Source organism: Leptonotus elevatus, chromosome 6, assembly GCF_054856555.1.
Source record: "Leptonotus elevatus isolate MCC_2025b chromosome 6, RoL_Lele_1.0, whole genome shotgun sequence".
NCBI lineage: Eukaryota > Metazoa > Chordata > Actinopteri > Syngnathiformes > Syngnathidae > Leptonotus > Leptonotus elevatus.
In genome coordinates this window covers 22,092,686-22,117,303 of record NC_141244.1, presented here as the reverse complement: position 1 = coordinate 22,117,303, position 24,618 = coordinate 22,092,686, and the positions used below count along the sequence as shown (strand labels likewise).

General features: G+C 41.6%; 1 long non-coding RNA gene across 1 annotated transcript in view; it reads left to right on the top strand.

Moving 5' to 3' along the window:
- LOC147172751 (uncharacterized) overlaps positions 1–24,618 on the top strand; it is a 259,688-nt gene that overhangs the window by 201,219 nt on the left and 33,851 nt on the right. Inside the window, exon 6 of the long non-coding RNA XR_015095416.1 lies at positions 11,126–11,225. This is a non-coding gene — a long non-coding RNA (uncharacterized LOC147172751). The remainder of the gene's footprint in view (positions 1–11,125; positions 11,226–24,618) is intronic.

Below are 24,618 nucleotides of genomic sequence, written 5' to 3'. Positions count from 1 at the left end.
GAATGGTTTCGACCGTGTGGCTCGGGATGGTTGTGCACCACAGTGTCTGTGTTGCATGGCGTGGACGAGGTGGTGGGGAAAAGGACACGCGGGAGGGAAGCGACAGTGAGAGAAAGTTGCTAGGGGTGACAATGGAAGGCAAGCAGATGCTGGGCCCTGGCTCTAATTGATCTCTGGGTAGAGCAGAGGGCCCAGCCTCAGGGGCCACTGGAGGGGTCATTAGAATGCAAATATAACACACTCCTGACGGACACACTGACAAAAGACGGAATGATGGAACGTAGTGGGACAGGGGAATATCCCAAAATACAGCTCACTCGTCTTTTTGTGTTCTACCTAGTTATTCTTTGTCTTTAGGTTCAGGACCATCTTCAAATAAAACCAGATAAGAATTGTCCCTTTGTCAAATGCGTATATGGCAAGTGCATTTTTCTATGAAAATGCAAGCAATGGATTGTGGACATTTTTCAGATCATTTAGATGTGAAACAGTTTACCAAGTAAGAAAAGTATTTTTCACAAACTTGAAAACATCAAATGCTGTGGGCATCTTTCTTATGCCTACACATATCTACGTACTTAATCCACTTAAAGCCTTCAGTGGCTGGAATATATTCCCTCGGTTTGCTCCAACGAGGCACTCTAAAGTGGCCACAACAGCTCGAAGCCCTAGTCCACACCCTGGCTTTCAACTCAGACATTAAAAATATAAAATCATTAAGTAATCCGCCTTCTTCACTCTTCCAGCATTCTCTGCATGATGTGTGTGCTTTTACGAACGACGAGACGCTCTAAAGCAGCCATGTCAGCAAACTTTCTGAAGCCACACCATAAAAAAATTAATAAATCAGGAAAGCTGAAAAACTATATCTTCACAATGAAATACTCCAAAAGGGTTAGTAAGCTTCATCTGGTCATAAAAACAGTTTTTGTGAGCAACATTTGTGACATCGCCAACTAGTGGCCCGGCATGCATATTTCTGTTAGTTTCAGTTAAAAGGGAACGGACAAGATGGGTTTAAAAGCAGACCTTTTCGAGTATTGACCATTTGCACTGACGTGACGTGATCATGTGACTGCCCTATGACGGAGAGCGGAAGGAAATGATTGTTGAATGGAAGTGGACGTGTCCCGGAGCAACTTAGTGACTTAGCGACTGTTATTTTACATTATTAAACTATCTGGCTCGTTAATGTGATTCGAAACACGCAATTCGACACCTGTGTTACAATCTTTTTTTAGAGTGTACGTTTCACTAGTAAAATGTATGAACATGTATCTACTAACCGCGCAAAAAATGATCGCTGCAAATCCGTGAATACGTTGTGGGCTGCCAGTTCTTTCTGTTGATTGCTGCTATCAATCGACGTCTTTTGTCTTCATTAGAAGGTATGTGATAAAAAGCAACATTTGGTTTACTCCTTTGTCTGTCTGTACGACCGACCGCACAGCAAGGTATGAGCATTGTATAAGATAATCGATTAGATAAAGGACTAACGGTTACAATACAGGCAAGTGACTCTTTTGCCGTCCAGTGTCCCCGAGGGGGCGTTTCCATGAGGGCTGTGACGTCACGTGCAAAAAGGTCAATAAGAACCTTTTCTGTTGATATTAAATCAGTGTATTTGTTTTTTTGTGGGGAAAACCAAGCCAATGTGACCCACCACTCAAACAAACCCGGACCCTTGTGCCCTTGAGAAGGGTGCATGCTGTTTGTGGTGTCCCACCCCTTGTACACGTCTCTCATTATTTGTCTTTTTCATGTCTCCATTTTCGAAAAAACAAAAGCCAAAGAGATCCATGGCAAGGGTTGGATGGACCGGAGGAGGGGATCGTTGTTTTATTCTCCCCTAATTGACGTGAACAGTTCTTTTGACCCTAATTAGTGCTTTGTAATCTCTCATTTGCATTTCACAAAGGCAACATCATTTGCATATTTGTAAACGAGATGGGCGTCTGCATCTGCATGCGTTCCCTTGTTTCCTCGCCTTTCTTCTTTCTGGCCGTCATCTTTTCCGTCTCATCATCTCTCCTTCCCCTTGACCCCCCGCCTCTCGCACTGTGGGTACGATGCCAGAAAGTGAGGATGGCGACAAGAGGCAACGCTGGCACACAAAAATGAAGGCACGAGGAAAACACAAAAAGTTGGGATCAAGAAAAAGATAATAGATCAAAGTTGTGGTGTCACGGCAATGCGCTGTATTCAAATGTGGTGCACACCCAGAAACTTGCCCACCAGCACCCATCCGTGTATTCAGCATTGATTGCCCAAGCACCCACCACCGTGGCCAGATCAGATCCTCACCATTCAATATTTCAAACAGGCTGTCTGCCACGTCGTCAGCCAAAGCCAGCGGGGCAAAACCGACATCTGCGCAAAAGGAGCGAGTGCATACCAGATACAGCAGCCCTCCACTCTGGTCATTACACCGTGTTTTTGTACGCACCACTCCACACTGCATTTTCGGGGGGAAAAAAGTATGAACCCATCTTTTTGGGGGGAGAGATATTAGATAAATGTAAGAACGTATTAAAAATATTAATAAGTATATTACACCACCTCTCACAGAGAGACCATTAAAGTTACGGAATTGATTCAGTGCAGATTCTTTCTATTTTGAGCAGGAATGAAAATATATTTTTTTTTACCAATTAAACCTGCTTTTGAGTTGCAACTTAATATGACGTGGGAAAGAGAAAATACATTATTTTTTATATTTGATACATCACGGAGAAGTGTCATTAACAACCCTGCCAAATTGGAAAGATTTTTTAAAAAAAGGAGCCAAGTAAATAAAACCGTACCAAAGCACTCTAAATAAAGAAAAATCAAGCCCTTGTCTTTGCTCCCAAACACTGTGGGCGTGGCCGTTGAATTCTATGTAAGCATCAACCGTCAATCAAATACAATATTGTTTTGGAGCGTGTTGTTGCCTTTGATAGTACAGTCCTTGATGTATTAATTTTTGTCATTAATATCGGTTTCATTTCTCTAAGTTTGAAGGTTGTTTTATCCGTGGGAATTTTCTCTGATTTTTTTACTGTGAATTTAGTAGTAGTGTGTACCAAATTAGAGCAGAAATTGTGGTTTGTAGTAGTTTGTTATCGTTTTGGAGTTGGTCGTTGCAGTTTGTGGATGCCAGCTCAAACGTAACAATTTTTTTTCCCATATGATTTCCTAATAAATACACAGTGCCGGCAATTTCTAATCGGGGTTTGAGATGAAAATTTTTGTCAGCGATATTTTTGTAGGATTTTGTACAAAATCAGAGCAGAAACTCCAACAAAAACCTCCTGCCAGTCCTCCCCAGTAATAAAAGAGCTTTTTTCCCACAGCATACATTGCGATTCATCTCTTTTTATAAGTCGCCACTGATGTCCCGGCGAGGAAAAAACAAAGCATTTATTTGCTTGTTTGTCTTTTGCTTTCTCCTTTAATTTCCACAATGAATTGCTCGCGTTTGTCCTGCAAGGTCACCGCATCTATCACACTGTCGCCGTTCTGGGGAGGCATTAAAGATGCACTTTGAAATTTGTCATCTTCAAGGCAGCGAGTCCTTGAAGTTCTCAGCATGGGTGTCAGCCTTTGAGCGTCGTCCTTCAAATCTTCTTCATCTCGCACGATTCCACCTTCCACAAGTCACCACAGCTGACCTTGGCCTGCCCAAATGCAAGGCGATGCAAACGCGCCCGCAGTCATAATGACACTTTGCGCTCTTTCCGCGGCTCCGACCCGTTCTCCTCTTCCCCTTGTCAGCCCCGACCCTGGCGACGCAGCGCTCTATTACTATGGTAATGGAGGCTAATTGAATGGCCGAGGTGTAATGGAGAAGACAACACGGCCTACATTATGATAAGGAGCCTACGCAGTAACCCAGCGTCCCGGGTCGGCACTCCCCAATCAGGCGGGCTTAAGGAAGGATAAACGTCCTTCTTGCGTCCTGCCATCGCACCTCCTAACTTTATCCACTTTATTAATCTGAATAGCTCTTCTTTGGCTCTTTCTGCACTCGGGTTGTTATCTTGCTATATGTCCGCATAACAACTGTTAGCTTGTTTACATCTAATCAGGTCTTGTGGAAATAATACGTGACTATGTGCTAAGATGCCACATACTTTAGTACCCAGATTTCTTGCTAGTTCGTTTCAGCATGAACTGTTAACGTTAGCATTTGTCAAATAGTGCTTTCAGGTTGCTACGTTACCATGCGTCGGTTTACCAACTGTTAGCATGTTCATTTGAATTTGTACCTTACGACAGAGAAAGATCTGAAAAAGTTTCCATAGAAATGTTGGTACTCTTTACTGGTACTTGTTATCTTGGTGTATTTCAGCAAACTGGTTAGCATGTTAGCGCGTTTTATAAGTGTTCTTTTGAACTAGTACGCCACTAAGCTAACTGTTGTAAAATGTTTGTACTTTCTTACTCTGTTGCTATATATCTGCATACCGACTGTGAGCCTGTAAATTAAATTGCAAGATTCTCAAAACATCTCAGAAACAGGAACAGGGAAATATATTAAATGATCAATCTGCCTTTGTGCTTTTGGTATACAATACTTAGGCTGCTATCTTACTATATTTCAGCATACCAACTGTTATCATGTTAGCATTCAACCTAACTGTCCATTGCAGGACAAAATGTCACTGAATTAGCATTACTATTCTTGATGTTCTCATGGCAGCTGTTACCATTGTAGAAATTATAATTTTTAGTCCCGTTTTTTTAAAAGGTACAAGTGACCATTAAAAAAATAAAATAAAATCCACCAAATTAATTGTTTTCACTTGTATACATGTTGTTAACCTTCATTTTGGGTGTGTTGTGTGGCTTATTCTAGGCATTCCGTGGATGTTAACACAGTAAGATGTGCATGTAAATAGGAAGAAGAAAAAAAAAAGGTTATAGGCAGTAAATCGAAATTTGGCACTTAGACCTGCAGTGTATATCTAGCTTTAGGGTCAAGGCTTTTGAACAAATGCATTGCATAAGTAAGCACTATATAGGTGGTATTTGTGGTGCATGGTGGGCTTGGGAAGGCGCTTACACGGCAACGTGTAATGAAAAATGTAATGGCGATGAATCGTTGTTTTCCATGGCGGTGGGCCGCCGTGCCGGGCTGCCGGGGGAGTGAGCGGGCATTCATTTGCTCCCATTCCACAGGTTCCCCTAATGTATTCAAGCGTGAAAGGTACTCCGTCAAACGCGGCGAGCGGAGGGGGGGGGCCGGGCCCCCGCCAGCGTTGCCTTCTTTGCATACACGGCCTCCTCTGATTGCTGTGTTTTGGGACAACACGTCTCTAAACGCGCTGCTTTCTCGATAACGTCCGCGCTTTAAATATTCACAAGGAAAATAAACAGTCGACGAGGTAAAGGCGCGCAATAAGCAATCTGGCGAGGAATGTCGCCGGCGAGGAATGAAAGAAAATACAGTAACTTTCCAGGGGAAATGGAATTTTATTTTGAATCCGAGCTTTTAGTTTATATTGTTTCGTAGCGTATGGAGAAAGCTGGTTACAGCTGCCTTTGATTCTGTTTACGTTGCGAAAATTGGCCCGTGCAATTAGCGTTGTGGAGTGTGAGGGTTTTTCATATGTGCCCATAACCAGATAAAAGAAGACGATCAGAGAAGAGGCTGCAGTAAGTGTTCCTGCTTGCTAGCTACTTTGTGTTCTTTATTGTTACCATGTGATAAACATTCACCAGTCTTGTTGTTGAATAAAAAAAAAATTTTTTTTTTAAATCTGCACCTATATTTACTTGCGTAATTGTTTTCTTTTGTCAGTTGTACAGAAAAAAATTATTAAAAAATACCCATCCTCAATTGCTTGTGATAAGAATTAGAGGGTGTACAGTTCTCTGCACTGTACCTCCATCCACCCGCAAAAAAGCTACAATATTCACGTGCTTTCCCTATGCAAGGCAATTACTGCAGTGATTTTTTCTGTTTGAGTAATTTGTTGACTTCCGAGGCGTGAATTTTCTTGAGTTTGAGTTTGACGACAACTTGAAGCTCTTCCCTTGTCAACGTAGCTATTAGATTTGTGTGTTATGGTGAGTCATCAAGCTTTAGCAGCTTGCTCCGCCCTTACACAATGACAAAAATAAAACTCTTTGCCATTTTGTCAACTGAGTAGTTCAAATTTAGTAGAAATCAATTCAAAACTCAAGGACAAGTCCATTTTTGAAGTACATCGAGAAAACGGCGACTTTGAACCAAAATGGCTGACCTGTCTATTTTCAAATTCAGCTACTTCAGAGTAAAATGGCAGACATGCCATGTCTTTTCTTTCATGTCTTTTCTCTTTTAGATTTTTTTGTGTGGGGTATGCTCATGATAGACATGCCTGAGACATGCAGAGGTTTCAACCAAGCGAAATGTTAGATTTAAGTACTAAGTGCTGACCTTAAAATGGCAGCTTCAAATCAAAATAGCTGACTTCTTCTGACTGTCTTCCTGAAGACAATTTTGCATGTCTACTTTTGATAAACATGTCTAACCAAATTTATGTTGTGACTCAAGCTGGCTTTAGGGGTTGAATTTTAAAATTGAGGTTGAATGAAAACCCCACTGATGTGTTTTCTCTTGACTTTTGAAGCATGCATGACCATCCCAGCCTTGCTGTTGTATACGACATACTTCGTTCAACTTTAAAAAGGGAGTTTGCGGTTTTAAAACTGCTAGCCTCACTTCTCTAATCCCTCAAACTCATTCATGTGACGATGAAAGTGCACAGCTGTGATAGTCCCAAAGAACGCTGTCCCAACTTCAACCAAGTAGCAGCACTAGCAAAACTAAGCTAGCAATTAGCACTGTAAATAAGATGACGTTAGCCACGTCTGCTATGTTGATAGCATGACTTTATAATTTGTGATTTGTAGTAAAGTGTTACTATACAGTAAACGGTATCAGTTTGAAGTTGTTTTTTTGGTATGTATAATCAATTACAAATCAAAAAAAGGTGATGAACTTGCCTTTTAAGCAGAAATGTTGCTAATTTTGCGTTTCTTCTGAAGCCTCTCAGCTGCCCGAAGTCTGTTGGCTTTGTTTTTCTTTGCTGTTTTTATAACAAGTTGTTAGCAAACGATGGTGACAACGCTGATATAATTCCTTAAAACTAAAAAAAGTTTCAAGGCTGTCGTCTGCATGTGCTCCTCCCCGTCAGCTCCCAAATAATTCCCGTTCGGTCTGTATGTGTTTACTTTGTGTTGTTCCTCTCAACTGTCACCACCCCCCCCCCCTACCTCCATTGCCCTCTGCCAGTGCACTGCTCACCTTTTACCCCCCTTCCACCCTTTGTTGATGTGAAACACAGCGGCCATGCATAAAACATGTCATAGTACTCGGGGCTAGTCAACTTTTCCCTTAGCGTTCATACAAAGTGTTTTTTTTTCTCCCCCTTTGGACTCTTCAAACCCGCAGGACAACTTTTAGAAGTTGCCTCTCTTTGGCTTTTGAGAGCTTCGTCTGCTGTTTCTTTGGTGGTCATCCAAAGAAAGTGGCGCACACGCACGCTCTGGGTTGCCTTTGCCCCCCGCGGGGTCAAGGTGGGCTGCACCAAAAGAAGACGTTTTGCATCTCTTTCCCTTTCTTTCCACCTCCTCCTCCTCCTCCTCGTCTTCATCTCGTGTTTTCCACCCCTGCTGGGGGCCCGCTGGCGCCCCCCCGCCTCAAGCCCATATTGGATCTCAGTAGGAATTTTGTGCTTTTTAAATGAAGAGGCAAATCAAGAGGACGAGGACCAATCGAGGCGAGCAAGGGCGGGGAAAGGAATAGCGGGGGAGCGGAAGGCAATCGACGAGCGCACACCAACAACACAAACACGGGAGTGGCTCGGAGCCTTGAGGGGGGTCGAGGTTGCGGGGACGGGGGGGGGACGGGGGGGGACGGGGGACCTCATTTCAATATGACCTCCTGCCGCGTGCCCCTGATGCAATGACCAGGAGACCCCTCAGTTTCAGAGCCACTGGTCTGTGATAAACACCCAATTTTGCATCCTCCCCGTCCTCTTCCCACTTGAAAATCCAATTCCAAGCGACCCCCCGTCCTCACCATCCCAAATTGCTTAGAGGTCTTTTCCAACTCACAACCTCCTCATGCACATGCACACACATTTTGTGGCATAAATGCTTCTTTAAATCAAAGTAAGTGACATGTATTACTGTAAAGTCAGGAAAATTAAGGGACCCAAAAAAAAAACACTGGACCTTTTTTTTTGGTATTTTGACCATTTTTCAGTTTTTGGCAAATAAATATTCTAAATGGCAATATTTGTATTAAAATTTCTTCCCAATTTAGTGTTATTCATCTGACTAATATGATTGGTTGAAATTTGGTAGGAATGGTTTGCTTTTCTGCTGTAAATGGTCACATTGGCCGGAAAATGCCATTTAAAACTAAAATGGCAGACTTCCTGTGTCTTTCTGCACGTGGCTTGTTCAGTGTTTTGTGAGTCTACTCAAGATCGATGTCTGCCAAATTTCATGACTCTAAATGATACGGGCACATAACTTGTGGAGCCCGGGTTATTGGACATTGAATTTGATTAGCGAGTCATCATCAAACTTTGCTTCACAGCTCAGCACAATTTAGCATCACCCAAATTAGCCCAAATGAAAACAAGTATCCCAGATAGTTGGGCGACGCAAAACTTTCCAATTTGCTATTTATTTTTTTATTTTTTTTGCTTTCTATTGTCTATTGTAGCAGGATGCACAAAACATTTTCAAGTACCCATGGCCAAAACTGGACAAGGAAGTCCACCATTTTGGCTTGAAGCAGCTCTTTTGGGTGAATTTCTCACGATTAATCACAAATACATTTTAGATCTGTTCTGAATGTACAATAAAATGTAAAAAAAAAAAATAAAAAAAAATCAAAGTTTTCATACTCTTGTTAACATAAAAGTGGAAAAAAATGTTAAACTAAAAGAAATATGGCTGCATCTTTTAGTCACTGTAAAAAACGAGTGTGATATTGATTTGTGTTGAGGTCATTTTTCTGCTACTAGATGGCATAATTACATTTGTAAGACGTTGGTGACAGCTCAGTGCATTTTTCTTTTCATACTAAGAGCCATCTAATCTTTAACATGAAGTAACTTGTGAAATTCTGCACATTTTTAAAATTGCAAATTGTATAAAATGTATTACTGCAAAATTTTGACGTGGACGTGTCTGCCGCGATGCGACTGGAACTTCCCCGCTACAAGCTTTCCAAGTAAGGGCCGGTCATTAATCTCGCATTTAAAAAAAATTGTGACGTTAAAGGAACTTTAAATTAACTCAAAATGAACGCACCAATTTTGACACCCTTACTATTTATACTTCTGTTGTTACTCTGTCAGTCAAAACTCAGCATTGTCATCAGAATATTGATACATCTCTTATATAGGGTCCCATTGGATCATTGTGTCTGTATTTCGTACAGCACATGTCGCCGGAAGCTATTAGCAAGAACTTATCAGATGATGTATATAAGAATGAGAAACACACAGCATCAATCACTTGGGCCAACCACTGACTTGAGCTTCCTGTTAACCTTGACTATTTGACATTTGTTTGAAGTCGTGTCATCAATCATAGCACGGGCAGAGAGGCCGTCTCTTGGTGCTTTGATTACTAATTTGATGCGTCGGAAAAGCCTTTGTTTGCTTAGGGAAATAATAGAAATATGGGAGACGCTTCATGGAGGCTTCAGGATCCAGGTTGGAGCATCAAGGTGTGGGAGACCCGTGCTACCGCGGTGGGTTCGGTGGAGATGAAACGAGGGTCTCCAATAAGGCCCGCTAAAATATTTATCCACTCACTTCCCTTCCTACAGCTGGAATGTGACACACACGCATGCATACTCGACACACACACACATTGCAGCTCCCACCGGCTCCCTCACCAAGCCTGCAGAGGGCCCTGAAATATTAATGCACAAAGTAAATTAAAGCTGCAACAAAAAGAAATGGGTGGGGGGGCTTCTTATTCTCCACCCCTGTATATCTGAATGTCTGTTCTTTATGACTGGGTGAAAAATGAGGGGAGGGGGGGGGGGTATGCAAGAGAAGGAGGGAGAGTGCGGGTGGATAAAGGGAGGAAAGGGGTGAGCATGGTGGGCGGCAGATGAGAATGTAAGCCCACTTGAAAAGTTTAGTTACAATTAAGAGGATGTCAAAATTAGGGCCATCAATATTGAATCTTTTTAGATGTGGTTATCCTATTGTCAGGTTCAGTCAACCTAGAACATTTAATAAACAATAGACAAGGAAGGAAGACAAAAGACCTCGATTCTTTTTTTTACCCGCGAGGAGAACGGACAGAGATGCGCTCAGTTACAATCTCCGACCCGCTCTGAGGCACACTCTGCCAACAACCAAATGTTTCAGTCCTTGTGATAAGGGCACCGTTCCTGTCCTGAGTCATGCTTTGCAATACTAAAAGAGTAAATATGGGATAACTTACGTACACTTATTCTAACACCTATCGAGGCTCGACTAGTCCATTGAGTCGTTGGATGGCTTTGCTCGTAGACGGTAACATGGTCATGATTAGTTTAGTGTAGATTGGACAGTGGAGGTATTTGAATTTTGCGTGTTATGATGACTCGTGTGAAAATTTGGTAGCAGTCATACAAATCTGTAGGAGTTCATCTTTGAAGGGCCCCTGGAAATGGCCAAAATGTTCCTAGAACAGCTTCTCTAAACAAAATTGGAAGCTTTCACATGTCTTTTCAGTTATCTTGAGACTTTTTTTTCCCCGTAGATCTACTCATAATAGAAATGCCCACCAAATCTAATTTTGCATAATCAAACTGGCTCTGAGCTGAATTATTGGTTTCATGTTTGACTCCAAATTGGCCAACTTCCTGCGTCTTTCCAAACATGTATTCTTGACGCCTTTTCGAGTGTCTGCTCATGGTAGACCTGTCGACCAAATTTCATGTTGCTAAGGAAAACTTTTTCGTGGGCATAATATTCCAAAACAGAACAGGAAATGTGGAGGAGAAAGTTTGAATATGAGAACTTTCAATTCAAAAGGGTCTCGGGAAGGGGTCATATGTGGTCATTATGCTCGTATACTTGCTCACTCGCAGCTTGTTGATGGAGGAAAAAAAAGTTTATTTTTCCTCCAACAGAAACACACGGTGAGAGCAGGGTGATGACCTTTGAACCTCAACGCAATGACCCGTGACCTCTTTGAATTTGAATGACAGCTCAAACAGCGAGAGGATGGAGGTAACACACACGCATTAGCACACACGCACGCTTGCACTTGACTTGAGACAATCATGACTAACACACACACACCCCCACACACACACACACACACACACACACACACACACACACACACACACACACACCCCCACACACACACACACACACACACAGAGTGTATGTTTCCATAGCAGCTACCTGCTCATAAACTTTCAGCTAATTAAACCTTCATGTTTGCTTCTTTGGTTCACTGTCAATGTTCGTGGGTCTACAATACATATAGAAAATATATGTTAATGAAGAAGGAAAGTAAAATAAATTTGCCCCCATTTTCTCTGTTTAGTGGTTAAAAACGAAAAAGAAAAATGAAATAAATGTAAACAAAACAAGAATAAAAAAAATAGCAGTATTTTTTCCATGAAATAACTTTAATTTGTGCATGTTAAGCCATCAATAAAAATAAATAAACTAAAAAATACAGGAAGATAATAAGTTGTCATTTTTTTAAATTTAATATAATTAGTTTAGATTTTCTTTATACTTCAGAAAGACGGATGTATGTTTAGCTTTTAAAATAAGGGCAACAAAAATAATAATAATAATAAAAAAATTAAAAATTAAAATTTTCTTTTCCACTTCCAATGTCTTACAATTCAAAAAATAATAAGGTTTGATTATTTTATTTTTTTATGCATCAATTTGCCCCACGGCATAACATCAGGGTCCAACAATGCCACATGCTATGACTTTTCCTGTAAAATGGCCACCTGGTCAAAGAAGGGACATTGATATGATCCATAAATCCCTCTCAAGCTCATTCTCTATTACACACGCACACACACACACACACACACACACACACACACACACACACACACACGTGCGCGCGCGCGCTGTAGTATAGACTTTATCTCCACCATCAATTTCCGCTTTGTGCATATGGCTGCTAGCTGCTTATGCATGTGCTGCAGAGCTGTACTTTATCAAAGGGCCCGTCCTGGCTTAGGGCCATGCATTATTAAACACACACGCGCACACAGTAAAAACCAGGCCCTGTTTCAGGGCTTTGGCTGGACAGGTACACACGCACGCACGCACACACACACACACACACACACACACACTGCAGGTGACAGAGGGCATACACTACAGGAAATGCAGTCAATTAAACCCGACTGGCTTCTCCTATAATGGACTTTGGTGCAGGTCCTCGGAGCTAAATCATAAATCTGCATGTGTATTTTTAATACAGTGCGGACTTTTGTAAATAGAAATGTAGCGTATACATATCGCTATTGAGTTCCAACGCAACAGCCGTATCAAAAGGACCAAGATAAATAATGCTGGCACTACCTGAGAGTTTGTTTTGTTTTACTCTATGGATTTTTTTTTTCTTCTGGTTGTTAAAATACAAAAAAAAGTGCTAAAACGCTCTACTTGACCTTTTGATAAGCGATGCTGGAGTCTTGCTGCTTTTGAACATGCGCGCCTGCTTACTTCACTCGCATTAGCCAAAGAAAAAGTCAAACAAATAAAGCACAGTGTGAATCTTTTAATGCCTCCGCCGTCAGTCCGCAGTCCAACGTTTTGTGCGACTTTAGTGACGTGAACAGAACATAACATTAACTCAGCTCGATTTTATTTGTAGAACACTTTAAAAACCATCACATCTGAAACAAATTGCTGTACATAAAGTCAAACATGAGACAATTGAAACATAAGTTAAAAAACAATAAAACAATAACAAAGTTCAAAACAATAAAAACCGACAAGACACTAAAACAAGGGCAGAGTCTCAAGCTGCGTTGAAAGCCAAGGAGTAAAAATGACTCGAGTTTTACAAAATGGATTATGTGGGTATATATATATATTAGGGGTGTCAGGGGACTTGTTTAACATTTTATTGTTTTTAGAACAGATATAAAATTTGCGATTAATCCTGAGTTAACTATTGAAGTCATGCAATTAATTATAATTTAAAAAAAGTTTTCATACTCTTCTTAACATAAAAATGGGAAAAAAGTGTTAAAGTAATAGAAATATGCATGAATCTTTTAGTCATTGATACAGTAATTTCATAATTCGTAAAATTGAGTTAAAATCCAAAAGATGTACTGTACTGTAAAGAAAGAGTGTGATATTGATTTGTGTTGAGGTCGTTTGTCTGCCACTAGATGGCATCATTGCATTTGTAAGACGTTGGTGACAGCTCAGTGCATTTTTCTTTTCATATTAAGAGCCATCTAATCTTTAACATGAAGTAACTTGTGAAATTCTGCACATTTTTAAAATTGTAATATATAACTTGACCCCAGTCTCCACAAATATATGCATTATTATTACATTTATTACTGCTAAATTTTGACTTGGACGTGACGTGTCTCCTGCGTTGCGACCTGGAATTACCCCAGTACCGGCGTTCCAAATAAAGGGTGGTTATTAATCGCGCCCCCAAAAATGTGTGATGTTAAAATAACTTTAAATTAACTCAAAATGAATGCACTCGTTTTGACACCCCTTCTATAGACACTTCAGAAAGGTGCTGCTAGGTGTAAGCAAACCTTTTGCGGAGGTTCCCACTTCCCCATAAATACACTCACCGGCTTGGGAACACACGCGCAGGCGCGCGCGCGCGCACACACACACACACACACACGCGAGCTCGCAGACGTTCCGGCTTGTCTGTGCGTCGAGGCTGGCTGCTCACCAGGGTAATATTCGCTGTCACTCTGCAGAAAGTGAACTTGACAAATTGAGCCTCAAATACTCGCTACGCTGAGCTTTGGAGCTGAACTACTTTTTTTTCTTTCCTTTTTTGAAAGCAAAAATCCCTCCAGTTTTGTCTATGAAATACAGTATGAAATCTATTTTTTATCCTCAGAAATACTGTAAGTCTTTTTTTATTCCTCAAATGGTGTCATGTATGATATACTGGTGGGTTTCGGCCATGAAATGTTGCTTGTGTCGGGTAGAAATTAATTCACACGTCGTAGCAGCTCGGTTCTTTTTTTGGATTAAAGGTTGTTTTTTTCATATAGTTTGCTGTGGCGAATATCATAATTTATTCTCACAATTCTGACTTTAAAGTGATAATTCTGACTTTAATAACAGAATCCTGTCTTTAAAGTGAGAATTCTGACTTTAATCTCAAAATCGTGACTTTAACTCTTTGACTGCCATAAACGTTATAAAACGTTTAGCATAAACCTAGGGAAGGGCGCCGAGGACGTTAAAAGACGTCCCCTATGTTTTTTTGTTTTTTTTTCAAAAACGGGTGCAGGAAAGCCTTGGGCAGCTGTGCTGAAAGTATCAGGCAGATATGATTAGTCAAAGACTCGTTTTGGCCCCTAGAGGGCAGCGATGACTCTCTTTGCACAAGGTTGGATGGGCCGCCCACCGTGGGCGTCAGTAGAAGACGTGAGGCGGAGCTAGAGTGTTGAGGAGACAATGGCTGATCCAAGCCACAATGGCTTGACCAAGCAACCGGTTACAAGCAGCTCAGCTTGAGCATTTTTTTCAAAGACGGAAAGCATCAATCAATACTAAAAAGCGCATTGATGTCAACGATGATGATGACTCCGAGCTCTACGCCAAAGTTGGAAGCTTTGGCCTGTTACTATCACGTAGTAAGCCTCACCGGCTAAGCGCGGCTAGCGCTGCTAAGGCCGGAAAACGCGCACAATAGCCGGCCGGGTACTTCTGCACAAGCGGACATTCGATCGGGCGATGGAGAGTTGGCATCGACCAATGCAGATTGATGATGATGATGATGATGACTGCGAGTTTGACGCCAAAGTTGGAAGCCTGGACGTGTTTACGATCACGTAGTAAGCCTCACCGGCTAAGCGCGGCTAGCGCTGCTAAGGCCGGAAAACGCGCACAATAGCCGGCCGGGTACTTCTGCACAAGCGGACATTCGATCGGACGATGGAGAGTAGTCGAAAAGCATCGACCAATGCACATTGATGATGATGATGATGGTCACTCCCGAGGTTGACGCCGGAGTTGGAAGCATTGACGCGGCCGTTCTCTCGTCATAAAGCCTCACCGGCTAGCGCTGCTAACGCCGGAAAACGCGGAGCTGCACAAGCGGACATTCGATCGGACAATGAAGAGTACCCCGAGTCCAATGCATATTCATCGGAGGAGCGGGTACAGTCTGATCACGGAGAAGACACTGTTTCTGGACTACGATGCCACCATGAATGGAGTGGATAAAATGGATCAGAACATCTCCTACCACCCGGTATAGCAACTGAAGGACACGGGGAAGCGAGACGTAACGAAACCGTAGCATGATCCTGATATTAGACTTGATGACACACTGCAGTATATACTTGCTATTCCCCGGAAAAAAACGGCCTGCAAGAAAGTGGCGCACGCGAAGAGGCAATCTGTTGTGCAAATGCTGTTGCGTCTCTTTGCACGCAGGAGAGTGTTACAAAAAGAAAAACTGTCGTTGAAACATCCACATATTTGTAAATAGCACCACAGTTGCACACATTTGTAAATAGTTTGCCAAATTGTTGTCAAATTGTTACACTGTTGAATGTAAATAAACGTATTTTGCTATCAAAAAACACTTTTTCATTCTTGGTGGTAGTGTTTTATAGAAGTAAAGCACTATTTAGGTGTTTGTGGCATCATTCATGGACAAAAAGAAGTGTCAAATTCACTAGAATGCATGAAATAATATCGTTTCACTAAAAGCTTGATTTCTCCGTATTTTGGTCCAACACAGGAGAAATTGGGTCAAACTAACCATTTTCTATTGTTGATTACTAAAGAACGGAATAAGGTAGAAACAAACTCTTTCTGATGAAAAGATGAAAGTCCAATCTTTCATTTGGTAGTACGTGTGTTTCCATAGTCCAAACAGAACATTTTCTGTGGACCTTGAAAATCAGTCAAAATGCTTAAATCGGCTGGCACTGACGGCATCCCTTTTCTGAAAACGTCTGGCAGTCAAAGAGTTAAAGTGAGAATTCTGACTTTAATCTCAGAATTCTCACTTTATCACTTGAAACTCAGAATTTTGACTTTGTGAAGCTATGAATTGTTGGGGGAAGTCATAAAGTCAGAATTCTGAGATTCAAGTCAGAATTCTCACTTAACATACATAGTGAGAATTCTGACTTTAATCTCAGATTTCTGACTTTAAAGTGAGAGTTCTTACTTTATTCTCAGCATTCTGACTTTGAACTCAGAATTCTGACTGATAATTCTGACTGATAATTCTGACTTTGTGATGTAGAGCTATGAATTGTGGGGGGGGGGGGGGGAGTCAGAAAGTCAGAATTCTGAGAATAAAGTGAAAATTTTCACTTTAAAGTCAGAATTTTGAGAATAAAGTCAAAATGATGAGGGGGAAAAAAAGTCAGAATTCATCCCAACCTCTTTTTTTCTCTTCACTGGTCCTAATCCTCCGTATAATTGCAAAGTTAGTAATGAGATACTGTAATTGATTACATTCACCACGTGTCATGCATGTTGCACATGTGACCCATGCTGACCATTACTACTTTCTTGCCTCAGCTATCATTATTTCTTTTTAGCCGCAATGTGACAGGTGCCTCCGTCTTTGCAGGTGTGAGAGTTTAGTGGAGGTAAGCAGCTGTTAGCCCGCCCCCACTTTCACCTCTCACACTCTCACTGTCTGGAAGACACTCAATTGCGGGAAGTCCTACAAGCGCCTGTGTGTGTGTGTGTATGCGTGTGTTTGCGTGCGTGCGCGCGCGTGTGTGTGTGGTACAAAAAAACAAAACAAAAAGACGCACAGCTTTGCCCAAACGCCGCCACGCCTGGCAGGTGTCTGACTGCGACTCTTGTGATCTTGGAGAGCGTCCAAAGTTTGCAGCGCAGTAATTGGAAGTTGATTCATGACGAGCCGGGTGTCATTTCACATCAGATGGGTTGAAGTGTTATGCGCATCCGTCAGCGCGCTGGTGGTTTAATACCATGGCGGGGAAAAAAACAACTTTTGACTTGTTAAACGTGGATATCTCGTTGTGATGTTTCATTCAAAAGCGCAAGGAACTAATTTAGAAAAAAAATCTCTAATATTGCTGTCACTAAAGAATATTTTTAGAATCGATTAATCTATCGATTATTCAATCGATTAATGGACTAATCAGATTAATTTTAATTTTGCATTAAAGTGTATTACAAAAGAATTTTTTCCCTGATTGGTGGTTATTTGGTACTTTGTATTCGTATAGCGTTTTGTTTTGTTTTTTGTTTTTGTTTCTTTAACGTGGGATTGATGTTGTACTATGTTACCGGTTCGGTCATTGTTTTCATTGACCCACACAAAGGACAGTCACTCCACTCCTGTCACACAAGGGTTATTTTGCACGTCATGACAAAGTGGGGGGGTGGACTGCATTAATATTTAGAAGCCGGCCAAGCGCCTCAACGGGAAGTGTCAGTTGTGCCGATGAGCTTATATTGTCAGCCTTCAACTTTGACCCAGACGGAGGATTGGAATAAGACGGCGAAGAGGTTCATTGAGGAGAGGACGGCGGACGGCCGTGCGATTCTTCACCTCGTGCGTGTCACTCTTCACGCCCAGACGCTATCCTCTGTAAATCAGGAGGCGATGGGCAAAATTCATGCCGCCGCGTGTCCGAAGTAGAACCACCGAGCAGGTCATGTATATTTAACCGGGGGGGGGGGGGGGGGGGGGTAGAGGGTGTGCTGTGTCCAAAAGACAAGCCATGGACACGTTGAATCCAAACTCTTCCAAAGGATGCGTAGGAGGTTACGACCCAAAACGAGGTGTTCTCCTCGGGAGACGAAAGCGGCGCCGAGGAGTTGATATGAATCTCTTCACACTTTTTATCAAACCGCATCGGCCGCGTAGTGATGAACTACTTTAGACGGCTCCGGCGGAGCACTCCGCCGGCAAGGTTCACAGGGGTTGTGAGATTTTGCATTTCTTCATTGTTTGTAGTCGGAGTCGCGACGCGGATGTGAGCTGTGGTATCAAACATTCAGAAGAGCTCTCACAAGATGTCTTTGCGATTGAGGCTTTTTTAATACGTTGCTCCAAGTTTGACGGACAAAATTTCATGTTGACATTGTTTTTGTCAAAAATCCTTTATCACTTCATTTGCTTCCAAAATTATTTTAAATATTGCCATGGTCCAAAGACGTATTTATACGTTTTTGTTTTGTTTTATGCTAGAGCATACAGAAGGCTTTGATGCGGCCTCTGAACTGAAGAGAACGCTTACATCAATGGTAGCTATTACAATAACGGCCAGCAGGTGCCAGCAGAGTATACGAGATCAACCAGTGTAATGTTGCAAAAAAGCTCTTTTTGTCAGTGTTTTCAACAAGTTTGTGAATAATGATGAAACTTAGCTATATTCTAATGCTAATTGCTGCAAAATGGAATCAAATAAAAATATACTATTTTTTCCTGATGAAAGAAGAGACTCTAATTTTCTTTTGGCAGGTTGCATGTTTTTATAGCAATAGAACACAATATTCTGTAGGCCTAGCAAAATCTGTCAAAATCCAGTAAAACAGCTGAAAACGAAGTGGGTTGCTTCAGTGAAAATGGTTGGGAGTGAATGAATTAAACAACCAAATAAATATTTGCAGCAAAGTGCCTGTGAGTGAAAAGTTTAGAATTTTGCTGAGTTGTGATGTCACAGTTGGGCTTAACATAACCCCGCCCTCACCCTGAATTTTCTCCACCCATGACTTGACAGTTAGGCAACCACAGATTCACAGTTTTCAAAACAAACACACAAGTGTACTTTTTGGAGCTTGCTGATGAAGTGCTGCCACCTTGAATGAAAATGCAATCCATCAAAAGCCCTATTTCAGTCTTGTTTTTGTTGTTTTGTAGTTTGTAGTGTCACAAAAGCAAAGATTATCATCCAATTCCCTGTTCTGCTTGACTAGGTTCTTTTCACAAAAAGATTTTTCTACACTGTGTTTTTGTCTGAACTTACCCATATTATACTAATGATCACTAAAGAACGGCAAAAGCTAGAAATAAACTTTCTTTCTGGTGATAGTGTTCAGTAATTACAATGTCACTCAAATGCAACAATCACAGATGACCCAGATGAAAATCTTAGGTTTGCTAAAAGAGCTGCTGGATTTTCCAGCTGTGTGAGCTATCAGGCCAAAAGCAATGGGACACTGGGGCAAAAGTCCAAGGACACCACTTGATTCTAACCCAAGTCCAAATTGTACCACCTTTGTGGCATTCCAATATCCAGGCAGTGCCTCAATTGTTGTCAAGGTGTCTCCCAGCGGTGGAGGCCGACTGGTGACAAGCCACCGGATCATTCTCGCACGTTGCGTTTGCCTCATTGCACCCGCACCCAAGCGGCGGCATGCTTGCTTACCCCGACAAAATGAAAAATCAATACATGTCCCCCCCCACCACAGACGCGCTCTTTTGCAGGACAATTGACCCTGACACTGTGATCTCTCAGTGTGAGCCGTATTATTTCCACTCGCTTGGTTTAAGAGGTAAGCGATCCATTTCTCAACGGCCGAGCGTGCAGGACACCTCGAAACGGCACCTCGCAGTCAACGGCCAATAAAGTCAAGTGACGGCCATCGAGCAAATACTTGCGCAGGCTCTTTAAAGCCTTCATGGAAACGATCAAGCTAGTTTTTTTACCATTTAATGCTGAACTAACTGAAGAGAAGATTCATTTTCATAGCTAGCTAGCTAGCTAGCTAGCTTTCATAGCTATGTCTCTCGGCTGGCCGGGGAACGCCTTGGGAGGAGGAGCTGTTTGAAGTGGCTGGGGAGAGGGAAGTCTGAGCTTCCGTCCAAAAGCTGCTGCGCCGCGACCCGACCCCAGTAGGTAGTAAATGGATGGATGGATTGCAAGTATGCATAATATATTTAGAAACAAATCTCTGAATTCATTTTACACAGTATTTAATATTTTAAAAAACTTTCTATCAGCACACTTTCGATTGTACAGGCTAGATTATATAGCACCTTTGACCCACCTGTCTGAAGCTACAAGGTTTTTTGTTTTTTTGGGCTGAAAGAGATTAGTGTCTACAACCCCCCCCGAAACCACCCAGAATTTTAATCAGCAACCGAGAGCTTTGGTTGTAGGGAGATTGGTCATTAGAGAGGGAGGTGGAAGACATTGATTTTTAATTTCGACATGCAAATTTGTTTGCCACCGTATTTGTACAGTAAACTGAGCCGCTCGCGTCGCTCTCAGCACTTCTTCTTTGAAAGTGACAGAGTAGTTTACCCACGTGCAACATCAGCGCCGGACTTTTCATCACACACTCGTCACATGAAATAGAACCAGACTCACAACCAAATGAATATACTAAACTGTCTGTTCAGAGAATTATCAAAAAAATATCTATCGTGATATATACAACAATATATATATAACAATATGCAAATCGCAAAAACATGCAATAAGTTTCATATGAAATTGTGTGCTTTTATCTGAATTTGACCAGTCAGACGCTAACTAAAATGTGCACCGCCATCCAATAGCAATTACAATTTATTAACTAAGAATACATTGAGTTTGTTTATTTTGCAGCATGATTTTTTTTTTAATTCTTTCATTAGATAATAAAAATGACATTTCTTTAGGTACATGTTAGCGCAATAATATCTATCACGATATTTAACAACTATATCACATGATTTCCCGATACCGGGCAGCCCTATATGCAATAGTAACTGTATCTTAGTAAGAGTAAAAGTGTCTTGTTTGTCAAAACGTTCACAATATAAACCCGACTCAGGTCAATTAGTGAAGCCCAAAGTTCAAAGCAAACATGGTGCATCAGCATTGAGCTGGTATGCTGCACACAAATGGAATATAGTAAATCTTTCCAAAATCATGCTCTTGTGCTGTACGTTCTTTTAGAAATTTTAATAGACTACTTTTTATTTCTGTACTTTGCTTTTAAATGTCTTAAATGCTACTGTTTCTATAAATGTCTTAAATTTGTTTAGATTTAAATGTTGTATAATGCTAGTATTTGCTACATCAATAAAGCGGCCCTGTCTCACCTTCTGCATCTTGCAATCTTCTTTGTACAGCCCACAGGCTCCACTAGATTATTTTTATTTTATATATTTTTTTGGTACATAGAAAAACAAACGAAGACTAATCTGGCACTGATTGTCATCGTTTCATTTCAAGTCAGGGGTAGTAAGTCACAATAACCGCCACCTTGCACAATAGAAATAACCCACAAATTCAAGAAAGTTGCAGTAATCCAACGATTTATCGTGGCACACTGAAATGTGTGAGTACGCCCTAAAAACAAAGCCATGGTGCTAAAGTTGATAACCTCGAAATTCCTTGTGTTCGGTTTTCACCTTTTTCCCCACCTCAGGGGTTGAGTTGCAACTATGCCATCTTTCACGGTTGCTGCTGGAAAAAAAGTATGTTAGCCACATTAGGGAAGCTCCCAAAAATGACGAGGGAGCGCTCGTGGCACAGCGCCGCGGCATCCGGAACAATTAAGACATCCGTCTCGGAGACATCCCGCGGAAAGACGGCGACGAGACACCGAGCGGATTGACACATTTGTCACATATTCATTTGTCTGCGTTCGCGTCACTGACGGCATTTTCTCACCTCGGTGACAGCGGGGGGGGAGGGAGGGTTGGAGTAACGGCGACATGGCGCGCCCGCCGCGCCGTGCACTTGGATTAGCTATCATAATATGATGACAGTAATTGAGCTCGTCATAATTGCTCAATTGCCAATCCTTTCCCCCGGGGGTGTGAGAGGCAACTGTTAGTGCTGTGCAAGCCTTCATTACAGCGACGCGATATCGTGATAATTCACTTACAATATAGCATGACTGGCAGCGAGTACGCCGACGACTAATACATCACATCGTTTTAACTTTACTGAGCCATTGATAGAAGGTCAAGAGTTTGTTCCTCTACCCTTTGAGTGATTTTTTTATTCTATACTTCTAGGGGCGGCCGATACCAGCTCCTAATACTTAAGGCAAAAAAAAATCTGATATGGATTATATCCTTGGTATGATGCGGCACTTGCTGGTATCCGTCTAGAAGAAAAAGTGGTATCGAACATTAAATAATTTGCTCCCAAAACGTTCTCTTTTAAATTTTGCCATAGTCCCAAAAACGTACTTATACGTGTATTGTTTTTTTTTATTGTTTTTTTTAGGCCAGAGCATACAGAAGGCTTTGATGCAGCCTCTGACCTGAAAGGATGGCTTAAAGCAATGGAAGTTATTACAAAAAAAACGGCCAGCATGTGGCAGCAGAGTATAAGAGATCAGCCATGTTGCAACAAGCTCTTTTCCGATTTGTGAATAATGATGAAACTTAGCTTTATTATAATGCTAATGGCTGCAAAACATAAACAGATACAAATATATATTTTTCCTGATGAAAGAAGAGACTCAAATCTTTCTTTTGGTCGATTCCATGTTTTTATAGAAATAGAACACAATATTCTGTGGGCCTAGCAGAATCAGTCAAAATCCAGTCAAACAGCCGGGAGCGAAGGTGGTTGCTTCAGTGATAATGGCTGGGAATTAATGAGTTGAAAAGGTTTTCAATCCATAAATTTAAAAATGAGCTTAATTGGCATTAAAACGTCTGAAATCAATCATTCAAAAGTCTTAAAAATGTTTACACATAAGTAGGATTTTATGATTGTAAATAGTCTGAAATCTCTAAAATGGCTTAACAGTCTTCACTCTAGTGGTAGCATTACGTAATCACGACAGCGGAACCAACAAAAATGATGTTTTTTCTGTGCTCTTATTTACTGTATAGCAACTTTAAGCAACAAGTGAAATTGAAAACATTTGGAATTTGGTCTTATTTAATTTCAAATGAAATTAAAAAGTCGTTAAGTCTTGAATTGAACTTGCCTTAAGCTGTATTGTATTGTATCTTATCTGTAGTAATATTAATGGGATACACCCGTGCTGATGAAGTAGGTAACAACCAATCATGTCTTCGTTTACTGACGAAACCCAAAAAAACAAGTGAGACGTGATTGGTCGTTACCTACTTCCTCAGCACAGGTTGAGGTCATCTTCAATGGACAGCAAGTGGAAATTTACTTTTTAAGGGTATTAATTGTACATGAAAGATAGTGAAGTTATTAATTCTGGACAAAATATGAACTTTTTCCTGCTGAAAAGTCAAGTATCCCTTTAAGTGGGTGTTGCTTTACATTAGAATCCAAGTTATTCTCTCCGTTTTAATTGTTAATGGTTGTCAAGCAGCTTCCCCACACAAAAAGTTTTCATAGCAACTCTTCCTAGATATTGACATACATTCAGTTCATTTCATTCTCAGGGCATTGAATCGATCACAAGTGGACTCTGGTGTGATGTTCTGCCTCTCGTCTGAGCAGGCTTGATTCGTTGCTTGGTTCGGACTGCTCCAGTTTGACATATGGTTTAGGTAAATACTGTTACCATCAGCCATCAGCATCTTACTTTTTTTCCCCTTGCAGCCAATCAAATTGTGAGATGATGGTTTACCAGTGACCGATTCTTTAGTACGACTGCACAACGTCATCACCTCGGTGTCCCACATTCATGGAGGACTTGATCAGATTTTCCCCGGCTGGAATCTGGACCAAACCTCCTCATCTTCCTCTTCTTCCTCCCTCGCCACAAATGAGAGGATGGAGAGGCGGAGGGGGGGGGGGAAATAGAAAAACACAAAATTGGAAAAAAAAACAGCTGAGGGTGTAAATAATTCATGCAGACAATATGACTTTTTTATGTAAATTTGGTGCATTAACCCTCTATTATAATGATGGACGACAGATACGGGTGATGTTTCCTTGGTAAGAGCTAATGGATGACCATCATAAATTCACTGCACATTTTATTGTGTTGCCGAGGAAAATTGTGCCTGCAGGCAACGTTGTTTACTTTTATGTCAGGGAGGAGGCGGAAAGAAAAAAATCCTGCTGTCGTCAAAAGGAGAGAGCGGGAAAAAGGAGTAAAAAAATAATAATAACAATAATAATGATAATAATGGGGGGGCTCCCGCGCGACGACTCGTATTTGGACCTCGCCTGGCGAATGTCCCTCAGCTTCTCCTCGGAGAGCGCTTCTCGCCGCGCTTTGCAATTACTCACGACTGGATTTGGAGATTTGGGGAGGTAAAGAGGCGTCATTTTTCATCACGGTCTCCCGCCACGCAGTTATGCGGCCGGCGCGAGCCTCCGTTTGTAGCCGTCGTCGGATGAAAACGCATACGTGATGAAGCCTAAAGCCTGTTGATGCTGTTTTCACTTTGAGAGCCATCTTCTTAACTTGTGCACTATTGATGAGAAGGAGCGGCGCCGGTTGGCTCGGCCGTCATCCCCAGCCGCCCCCCTTTTCCCCCTTCTGCCCCGTAGGCTACCCCCAGGCCCTCGTCAAATCAACACCCTCC